The sequence below is a fragment of the Pipistrellus hanaki genome (assembly GCF_964339955.1).
Source record: "Pipistrellus hanaki genome assembly, chromosome: 7".
Taxonomy (NCBI): domain Eukaryota; kingdom Metazoa; phylum Chordata; class Mammalia; order Chiroptera; family Vespertilionidae; genus Pipistrellus; species Pipistrellus hanaki.
In genome coordinates this window covers 53,282,375-53,294,154 of record NC_140509.1, presented here as the reverse complement: position 1 = coordinate 53,294,154, position 11,780 = coordinate 53,282,375, and positions in this window count along the sequence as shown.

Here is an 11,780-nt window from a genome sequence, read left to right as displayed (position 1 = left end):
TTTCTAATTAGACTCTACAAAAACAATTTTCACTCCATGCAAATTTAAAAAATGGGTTAATGAGTGTGTCAAGGATTCCATACAAAATGCTACACTTTTAAATGAGAAGCAAAATAAAAGCCCAAAATACACTAATATATTAGCCCCAAAGCTCCTGTTGACGCCGGGAGCTCTCAGAGAATGGCGGGTTCACCGCTGGAAGAGACAGAGCCTCCATTCTGTACACAGACTCAGAACCTTACAAACCTCTTTCTTGCTAGCTTCCTGGGCTCCTATTTTAAGATTCAGAGCAAACACAGTGAGTTCTACATAGTCTCGCCTCAGTGTAAACAAACTTCATTACCAGATCAACTGATGAGAGTGATAGTTAACACCTAGGAAGGCATGGTAAGTTTCCATAGTGTATGTGGAACGGCAGGGAGGACAAAATGTCCTTCACAAAAATTCTGGTCCACCCCTGTGAAGATTAAAAAGTATTTATACATTTCATCCGATCATGTGTAGATCTTATTTAATGCTGCTTTTATTCTTCTTTGTTCTGAGAGGCCCAAAGTCCATTTCTAGGTGATTCCACATAAATCCTGTTTCACTCTTTGGTTCACACGTTATTGCTAAAAATAAACGTTTGTCTACACCAGCATTTGGAACAGGAATTGAAATATTCTCAAAAAATGTAAATTCAAATGCCACCATGTGAGTTCTGGTTAAATGTGCCAATTCAACATTTACTTTACTATCATTCCTGCTAAAAATTACTCTTAAATGACAGTAAAGAATCTAAAGGCATAAAACGCTAAAATGAAGAGAATAGAAGAAAAAAAATGAGGTAGCATCAAAAAACTAGAAGCTGCACTGCATGAGTTAGGGCAGGTTTCTCAACCCCAGAATTACTGATGTTTTGAGCCAAATAGTTCTTAGGAGGGATTCGTTGCCTCTTTCTCAACAAGGAGTGTTAATGGTGATTTAAAATTCTTTGACATCTTTCCAATTACTTCCACATGTTCAGTTTTCACAGTAATCCCCCAGTATCTATAGAGCAGATATTATTTTCCCCATTTGATGGATGAAAAAAATGAAGGCTCAGATAGACTGTGTTTTACCAATGAGACTTGTCTATAAATATTGGACAGTAAATTTAATGATAAATAGATTCACTTCATGTGTCAAATGGTTATCTTGACTTTTTTAAAAATATATATTTTATTGATTTTTACAGAGAAAAAGGGAGAGGAGTAGAGAGTTAGAAACATTGATGAGAGAAACATTGATCAGTTGCCTCCTGCACACCCCCTACCGGGGACGTGCCCGCAACCAAGGTACGTGCCCTTGATTGGAATCGAACCTGGGACTTTTGAGTCCACAGGCCAACGCTCTATCCACTGAGCCAAACTGTTTTCAGCCGGTTATCTTGACTTTTAAACCAATAAAAAGAAATTGTTGAATGTTAAATTGTATAACAGGGCAGATTTATAAATTTTATCTTTGGGTTTTATGATAAATTATTTGATTTATTTCAAATATAATTAATTCATATGTATTGTGCAAAACTGAATGGCTCAAAAGTGTCATCAGTGGGAACAGTTTCTTCTCACCTCTGCCCAGAGCTACTAATTCATCTCTTCAGACGAAACCTGTTTCTTGTGTTCCCCCTTCTAGAGATGCTCTACACACGCAAGCCTATCCATAGGTTCTACACAAATGCCAGCTAACCACATACTTCTGCAATCCATACAAGAACATAATAGAGCTGCAAACTTTCTTTTCCAATTGCTAACTAGTATTAAATTGAATGATTACACCTCATGTATTTAATCATTTAAGGGCATTTAGGTTATTTCCAATCTTTAACTGGAAAATCTTTTATTTATCTGCTACCATAAAGAATGCTGTAACCTAGGTTTCTTTTATGTTTACATCTTTGCTACACTTGGAATTCATTGTGGAGTAAGAAGTGAAGTAGGAATGCAAATTTTTTTCTAGGTGGCTACCAACTCCTAACATAATTTATTGAATAATTCATCTTTACCGTTGATTTAAAATACCTCTGTGTTTTTTTATAGGTATTGTAGTACGTTTCTGGAATTTCTATTTTGTTTTCTTTATGTCTATTCTGTGTTGAATGTCTATTCAAACATTTTAATGATAATAACCTTGTATCTTATAGAGTTGTTCACCTTATTATTCTTTTTCAGAATATTCCCTGCCTGTATTGGTTATTTTTTCATATAACCTATGGAAAATAGTTCAAGATTATCTATTTTCTCCCAAATTTCAAGTGACTATTGAGGCCTTGGAATATGTTACTAATGAGCCAAATTTTAAATTTTATAGACTTTTTACTAAAATTTAAATAGGTATGTATGACTACTTTATTGGACAAGGAAGTTATAAAATATCCTTATTTATAAGTAGAAAGATTATTGATTTTGAAACATTAATTTTTGTGCCCAGCCGCCTTAATCTTTTATTATTTAGAATGGTTTTTCAGTTGATTCCCTTGGGTTTTCCAAGCATGCAAATATATAACCTAAAAGTGTTAATTTTATCTCTTTCCTTCCAATTAATTTAACTTCTATTTATTTTTGTCTTTTAGTTTTATGGAAACAGTGGTACATTGACAATTTCATGATATTAATTAATTCAGTCAACAAACATTAATTGTCTTCCAAATATTAGATCTTGGAGGATATAAAATAATTAAGACATATTCATTGCCTTTAAGAATTTGTAGAATGTGGATAGGACTATCTCACAAAGAAGTATCATACAGCATAATAAAACCCAGGATAAAAATATGCAAGAGTTTTGAGGGTGGTAATGGTATAAAAGCACACTAAGTGTGTTGTGTGTTGTGTGTGTGTGTGTGTGTGTGTGTGTCTGCAGCTGCAGGCAGGGGTGGAAAGGAGATGCCTGGGCCAATTCTTAAAAAATGAGATAAAATTAATCCATTGAAAGGTGGAAAAGGACTAAGAAGATAGTAACATCTATAAAGTAAATATTTTAGTGTTTTGTTTTGTTCTTTACTTATATTTATTTAATTATTTATGTTTTAATTTAAATTCTTTATTTTTTAAAGTATTACATGAGTCTCCTTGTTCTGCCATTGACCTCTCCCTGGCTGCTTCCATCTCCCACCCCCCAGCACATACCATCGCCCCCTCCAGCTACTGTCTGTGTCCACTGGTTATGCTCATATGCATATATACAAGTCCTTTGGTTGATCTCTTACCCTCTCACCCCTGCCTTCCCTCATAGGTTGGACAGTTTGTTCAATGCTTCTATGTCTCTGGTTCTATTTTTTGTTCTTCAGTTAATGTTGTTCATTATATTCCATAAATGAGTGAGATCATGTGATATTTATCTTTCTCTGACTGGCTTATTTCGCTTAGCATAATGCTCTCCAGTTCCTTCCAGGTTGTTGCAAATGGTAAGAATTTCTTTTCTTTTTACAGCAGTGTAGTATTCCATTGTGGATGGTACCTCATTGTTGTTCTGATTTGCATCTCTTGGATGATTAGTGACTTTGAGCATGTTTTCACATGTCTCGTGGCCTTCCTCTGTCTTCTTTCAAAAAGTGTCTCTTTAGGCCCTTCACCCTTTTTATGATTGGATTGCTTATCTTCCTTTTGTTAAATTATATGAGTTCCCTATAAATTTTGGAGATTAAACCCTTATAAGAGATAACATTAGCAAATATGTTCTCCTATGCAGTGGGCGAACATATTTGTTGATGGTTTCTTATTTTGTTGATGGTTTCTTTTGCTGTGCAGAAGCTTTTTATTTTTATGTAGTTCCATTTGTTTATTTTCTCCTTAGTTTCCATTGTCCTAGGAGCTGTATTGGTAAAGATAGTACTACAACATATGACTGATATTTTGCGGTTTATGGATTTATCTAAGATTTTTATAGTTTCCTGTCTTACATTTAAGTCCTTTATCCATTTTAAGTTTATTTTTGTGTATGGTGTAAGTTGGTGGTCTAGTTTCATTTTTTTTTTTTTTTTTTTGCACGTATCTGTCCAATTTTCTCAACACCATTTATTGAAGAGACTGTCTTGACTCCATTGTATGCTCTTGCCTCCTTTGTCAAATATATAATTGAGCATAGTGACTTGGGTCAATTTCTGGGTTCTCCGTTCTGTTCCATTGGTCTATATGTGTTCTTGTGCCAATACCAGGCAATTTTGAGAACAATGGTTTTGTAGAATAGCTTGATATCTGGTATTGTGATCCCTCCAACTTTTTCTTCTTTCTCAAGAATGCTGCAGCTATTCCTGATCTTTTTTATTTTTATTTTTAAAATATATTTTATTGGTTTTTTACAGAGAGGAAGAGTGAGGGATAGAGAGTTAGAAACATCAATAAGAGAGAAACATCAATCAGCTGCCTCCTACACACCCCCCACTGGGGATGTGCCAGCAACCAAGGTACTTGCCCTTGACTGGAACCGAACCTGGGACCTTTCAGTCCGTAGGCTGATGCTCTATCCACTGAGCCAAACCAATTTCTTAATTTTAGATGTATTTTTGGAGAGTTTGTTCTAGGTCTTTGAAATATGCCACTGGTATTTTAATGGGGATTGCATTGAATCTATAGATTGCTTTGGGTAGTATGGACATTTTAATGATGTTGATTCTACTAATCCATGAGCACGGTTTATTCCTCCATTTGTTTATGTCTTCTTCTATCTCTTTTTTCAACGTTCTATAATTTTCTGAGTATAGTTCCTTTACCTCCTCGGTTAAGTTTATTCCTAGGTATCTTAATTTTTTGTTGTTGCAATGGTAAATGGGATTTGTTTGTTTGTTTGTTTGTTTGTTTTTTGTTTGTTTCTCTGTTTATGAGTTCATTGTTGGTGTATAAAAAAGCCACAGATTTCAGGGTGTTAATTTTTCATAGGCATTTGATCAAATATTTATACAACATGCTGATCAGGCAAATTTTGAAACTACATTTATGTTTGCAAAGTATGAATATTTTAATAAAAATGCATGATAAAAATAAAACTTCTTTTCAACAGCTGTTTAAGTTGCTTGCCTATAATGGTGGCAGTACAATTTAGCTGGTAAGCTAGTTTCAAAACCAATTCCAATTCCAAAATTAATTTTATAGTAGTCCCAGCTTCTTTGCTAGTAATTATTTCATACTGGCAATTCATTCAGCCTCAAAATGTAGAATCCTCTCCCGGTGAAAGTGCTTTATGCTAGGAGGTCTCATGTTCCCCACAGAGCCAAAGGGACACATTTCCTCTGAAGCTCTTGGCCAGATTGCTTTTTCTAGAAATGCTAAAATTATAATTCATCATCATTAAGCAGAAATAAATAATATGTATTAAAACTCTTGGATACATAATGCTACTCCTTTCTCTTTATTTTATCTGGTTTATGATTATACAATCTCCACTATTATAAAAGCTCTCAGTCAAGACAGCACCTTGCCAAGTGATCAATTTATCAAGTCATATATCGATGCACTTTCTTTATATTAAAAGTTATAGTTTATGCCAATTTACTTTTTGCTGAGGCCTCATTGTTCAGTGTGTTCAGAGAATGGGCACACCATGAATGTCAAGAGTTTTGTAAATGTCCACTGAATAGAAACATAAGAAGGCCATGGAGTAGATTGAAAATGGAAAATATGTATCAATTTTGGTGAATGAATTTCACATTTCTTTACAGTAGTCTTCCTGGGCTGTGTTGAAAGTTTTGTCTTGTATTGAAAACTGGTATTTTCTTTTTTCTCTATAAGTTATTACCTATTCAGTGTAGCTACATATACGTTTCTTTTACTTTTTATGGAATTGCTCATTTTTCAGGGCTTCTTCTTTTTTAACACTGGAGTTCTTTGGAACACTCAGCTTTTATTTACAAACTAGAGGCTGGATGCATGAAGATTCATGCAAGAATGGGCCTTCCTTCCCCTGGCTGCCGGCACTGCCTTCGCTCTGTCTCAGAGTGACCTTTCTGCTTTGGCCCAAAGCTGCCTTTTCACCTTTCCACGTTGCCCAGAGGCCCAGAGTGGCTGGGGTGGTGCAGAACACCTGCATCGTTGCCATGGTGACGAAGCAAGCATCCCGCCCCACTCCAGGCTGCTTGGTGCCTGCGTATGCAAATTAACCCACCATCTTTGTTGGGTTGATTTGCATACTCCTGAGTGGCTGGTGTGCATTGTGAAGATATGGTCAATTAGCATGTAATTCTTTTTTTTTTTTAATAAGATTTAAAAAATATATATTTTATTGATTTTTTTACAGAGAGGAAGAGGGAGTGATAGAGAGTTAGAAACATCGATGAGAGAGAAACATCGACTAGCTGCCTCTTGCACACCCCCTACTAGGGATGTGCCTGCAACCAAGGTACATGCCCTTGACTGGAATCGAACTGGGACCTTTCAGTCTGCAGACCGACGCTCTACCACTGAGCCAAACCAGTTTCGGCAGCATGTAATTCTTTTATTAGTGTAGATGGTGGGCTTACGCTAAAATGTAATTGTAGTTGTTATGCATATGAGAAGAGTGAATGAAGATATAAAGATGAAGTCACTTCAGGCCCAATTTCTTCATTCTCTACCTCAAACTGTTTCTTTATATCCCATTCAAGAAAGCAAACCAGTGAATTAAGAGGACAGTGACTGGTAGATTGGTTAGGATAGGCTGCTATACTTCATTAACTTTCTACTGAAATTTTCAATGGTTTAATACACCAAAAGTTTTTTAAAGTTTTATTTCTGCTCCTGCTACTCATCCAATCAGTTGACAAAGAGTTTTGTTAACCTTGGTCACTTAGGGACCAGGCTTATGGAGCAGCCAGCTGGAAGTGCCTATGCATCAAACTCTGGCCCAGACTTGATATTCCACTCCTAATGCATTGGCTGGAATTAGGCACGGGATTGTACCTAACCATAAGAGGGTCTGAAAGGGTAGAGAACTGGAAATATTTGACAAACAACACTAATGATTATCATGATTATATTGCAAATGTGTTGAAAGAGCAGTTTTGACAAGAGCAGAGATGACCCAAGCAGAAATGGAAACATTATGAACAATGCTGGATCGCAGTATTGGCTATTCTGTGATTGTTCACATATCTCCCTCAAACTGCTTTCCAATCCAATCCAATCCAATCCAAACCAATCCAATCCAATCCAATCCAATCCAATCCAATCCAATCCAATCCAATCCAATCCAACCATCAGCATTTAATAAAGCCTTAGAGTGCGAGATACCTGGTTAACAAAGGTGGGCAGATGCAAAATTCTAGGTATCATTATTTCTTTTGAATTCTACACACAATTGCCCTACAATCGCCCCACAGAGGGAGGCCCAGGCCACCCTGCTGGTAATGCTACAGCAGGTGGGCGGGGCCTCCCTCTGTAGGTCAATGGATCTGGGGGCCCCATGATTGATCATCCCATAGAGGGAAGCCCAGGCCAGCCAAGCGATAGCACCCCACACCTGTCACCTACAAAGGGAGGTGACTGGTGGTGGAGGAGAGGGGGACAGCGCCACCCAGATGGCAAGCAGTGGCAGTGGGGGCGGGGGGGGGGGGTCGGGGGAGGGGAATCGGGCCAGCTGCTGGCAACCAGGGGAAGAAAAACCCCATAGGCCCTGATTGCCATCCAGGACTAGTGATCCTACCTGAGGGATTCCGGATTGTGAGAGGGCACAGGCTGGGCTAAGGGACAACCCCCACCCTGTGCACAAATTTTGTGTACCAGAACTCTAGTATTCATATGAAATTCTGGAATAAGCAAAACTAAATTGTGTCGGGGAGAAAAATCAGAAGAATGTCTGCCTCTGGATGGGGTGGGAACAGGGATTGACTCGGAATGGGCATGAGGAAATTTTCTGGGGTGGCAGAAATCATAGTAATGGTCTATATGTTGATAGGAGTTTGGTTACACAGCTGTAAGCATTTGTTAAAACTCAGGAAATGTACATTTATGATTTGTGCATTTCATTATATATATTTTACATTAAAATGCATAAACAAATATTTAACTCAAGTTAGTGATAAGTATGCTTAAGGATTCAAGTAGAATAATGGATGAATAGAGATAATAGAGGGTTAGGAATGTAATATAGTAAATGGTAGAATATTGATGATTGGATATACAGGTGTGAACTGATTTATATTTAAATTTTTTCACAACAAAACATGGGCAAAGTGAGGGGGAAGGGGGATATATGTAATAGTGCCAACAATAAAAGAATAAAACAAAATAAAAAAAATATATACAAAAACCCATGGGTGAAGAAGGAACCCAATATGAAAACTTCATTACCTATTCTTCTGACCTCCAAACTCCATCTTACCTACTTGCCCCTTTTCCTGCTACCTGTTAGGTATTTCAATTTGATTGTGGAATTCATCTCCGGCCTCTACAAATCATTCTTGCTTTCCTCATTTTTGTTAAGGGTAATATCATTCTTCTAGTGTGAACATTTCTCACGATAAAAGTCACATTCCTTTTCTTTCTTTCTCCCAGGCCTTCTAATCAGACAAAGCTCTAAATTCTCCTAATTTTCACTTTATAATATCTTACTTCTTTTCCCTTTAGCACCACCTTAATTCTGCACCAATAACCTGAATCCTGGTGTCATTTCAATGGAGAAATAGATTGGTCTAGCTAAGAAAATAATTTCCACATAATTTTATGCTCTGTATCTTTTTACATGCTCCCCATAGAATGATTCCTGATAGAATATATATTACAGTTTACTTGGTTATTGTAAGTCTTACAACTCTAATTCTAGACTTTGCTCCTTTCAGCTTGCCTATTAATAATTTGCAGTCAGTTTTGGGTGATTTAGATGCATTCACCCCTATCACAGACAGCAGATAAGAACTCTATATTATGTTTGGCCTCTATAGACAGCTGGTCCCGGTAAAAGAACTTTGCTAAAATTGTCAATTATCATCTTGGCACATACCTGATACCAATTCTGTCGTATTATCCTGCAGGTCCATTTTGCAACTAATTTATCTTGAAAGATTCAACAAGGAGTAAAATTGCTTATCATAGATGCCCCATGAGCATTTCATTAACTCCTCCCCACACCCCGCTCACCATGGCTACACTAGCCGGCCATTGGGAAGATCAACCTTAAAATTTTCCCATGTTAAAATTGCAGCTAAGCCATAGTAACAGGGCCTAAATTATCTGTGAATCTATATGCTGAAGTAGAATTAAATTGTATGATGAACTTATCTATCAAAAAGCATTTCCTGCTAAAACCGGTTTGGCTCAGTGGATAGAGTGTCAGTCTTCAGACTGGAGGGTCCTGGGTTCGATTCTGGTCAAGGGCATGTACCTTGGTTGCAGGTACATCCCCAGTAGGTGGTGTGCAGGAGGCAGCTGATGGATGTTTCCAACTCTCTATCCTCTCCCTTCCTCTCTGCAAAAATCAATAAAATATATTTAAAAATAAAAATAAAAATATGCAATTCAGGGGTTAAGGAATTGAGCTAAAAAGAGAGAACTCAAGGACATGGACAACAGTGTGGTGATGGTGGGGATGGAAGAGTGCATAGAGGGAATAAATGGTGATGGGGAAAAAACATTGAAAAAAAATGCAATCCATTAGTTTTTCCAGGTATGTTAAACTTTAGCCTCAGATATAACTGATCTCTAGCATAAATTTCCAATAAATTGCCATTTGTATAAATGCCATTATTTACCATGAATCTATAAGAAAATGACTTCAATTCATGATTGTATACATTTATTTACAGCTACAAATTATTCAGTTCTTATTCTGTCAGGCATCATGCTAGGTGCTATCAGTGTATCATTTAAATTTAATCATACCAACCATCTCTTGGGAGTAAATAGTATCCCCATTTTATGGTCAGGATACTGAAGCTCAGACAGGATACATGGTTCAGAAATGGCAGTATTAGGATTCAAATCCAGATTTATCTGATTTTTAAATCTGGTGGCCTTACCCACCAGGAAAGCTACTGGGAATTTTCCCATTATATCACACTATACAGCCTAAAGCATCTTTGCCAAGCATTTATTTTTAATTTTATTCTGGTTTTATCCTATGCTTTTTATCACTTCACTGGTATTTTCAACTATTTACTTTTATACCATTATAATATATTTTTAATAAACTGCTTAAGATCCTTTTGGATTTATTTTCCATTGAGGTATACTAAAGAAAAAGAAATTAAAAAGCCCGTCTGAAATCCTGTAATTATTACTTTTATTTAATGTTGGCTGGATTTTTCTTGTGTTTCCTTGCCTTTATTAAATTTTCAGGTTTATGTGTACACACTGCTTAAGAAATAACTGAGGAAAGCTTTGTATTTTCCACTGTCCTCTGGTGCTTGTAAACACAATGAGTACATTTTACCCTAGGTTTGCACAGTCAACACACATTTAGCCTTCATATACACAATCAGATGTTTGAGGAAAGGGAGTTTGAAACAGTGAAAAGTTTATAATAAAAGCTATTGTGAATATTCCATTAGTTTGCTCCCGCTTTGAGGGAACAGGGTATGACACCATTTACAGAATCAACCAAGTCTACTTATTGGTGCCCTGTAACCAGCTCTTTTACTGTCCATAAAATTCTGTTCTAAAATCCTATTAGGCATTTGTCTACAGGCGATTTCCTCATGAATCACACTTGTTACTTTTAGTTCTTCTTCTGTACCAGGCTGTCTTTTCTAGATGGCCCAAGGTCCTCTGTGTTTCCGATGAGCTGATGTCAGCTAGCCAAGGAGAACATTCTGCCTCCCTGGTTTCAAGTGGTTTTCTTGTTAACGCTGAGTGTGGCCAACACGGAACACTGGTTTCCCCACTACCTGCTCCCTTGGCTCTGTGTGGTGGTTTGGTGTCTAGTTTTGTGAGTTCATCCCAGTTGTTCACTCTAGCCACGCTTTTGCTGCCAAATTAAATTCTTGCTTTGTTTTGCTGCCCCATATCAAAGAACTCATCTCACTGTCCCACCTTCGCCCTTGAGAAGTGCTCTGCTCTGGCAGCCCTGCCACTAACAGGTTTAGAGTTTAATTAGCTGAGATACAGAAACTGTTTCCCACTTAAATTCCCAGATGGCAATTTGGCAAAATGAGATCTGCTAGAGTTAGGGTAAAGGTGGAGGAGAAGAACAAATTAGGGATCATTTCATGCTAGTTGGGTATTGTTACGTGAGGGCGGCCAATGTTTCACTTCCCCATTTTTAGATTCAAATTGTTAGTGCAGCTAAAGTAGGAACAAGTGCTATAGAAATAAGAGAAATTACATAAAAATTCTTAGAAAATTTTTTATTTCAAATTATGCACACATAAAAAAAGGCTAGAGAAAATATTTGCTTGCTTTTTACATCTTACTCTTTCAAATAAGGTGTTTTTCTCGTTATAAAGTGACTAGAGGCCTAGTGCATGAAATTCATGCACTTGGGAGGTCCCTTAGCCCAACCTGCACCTTCTCACAGATCAACAGGCCTAAGATGGCAATCAGCCATCCTTAGTGCTGCTGTGGAGGCAGAAGCTCCCAGCGGTGAGCTTGGCTTCTGTAGGAGCACACTGACCACCAGGGTGCAGGTCCTTCATCAAGCTTCTGCCCCTGGTGATCAGTGCACATCATAGTAACTGGTTGTCTGTCATTCAGTCGATTTGCATATTAGCCTTTTATTATATAAGATACTTATATAAGAGACCCAGTGCATGAAATTCATGCATTTGGGGGTGGGGGGTTTGCTGGCCTGCACTCTCTCACAGTCCGGGAACCCTTGGGGGATACTGTCCTAAGCCGGCAGTCAGAAATCCTTAG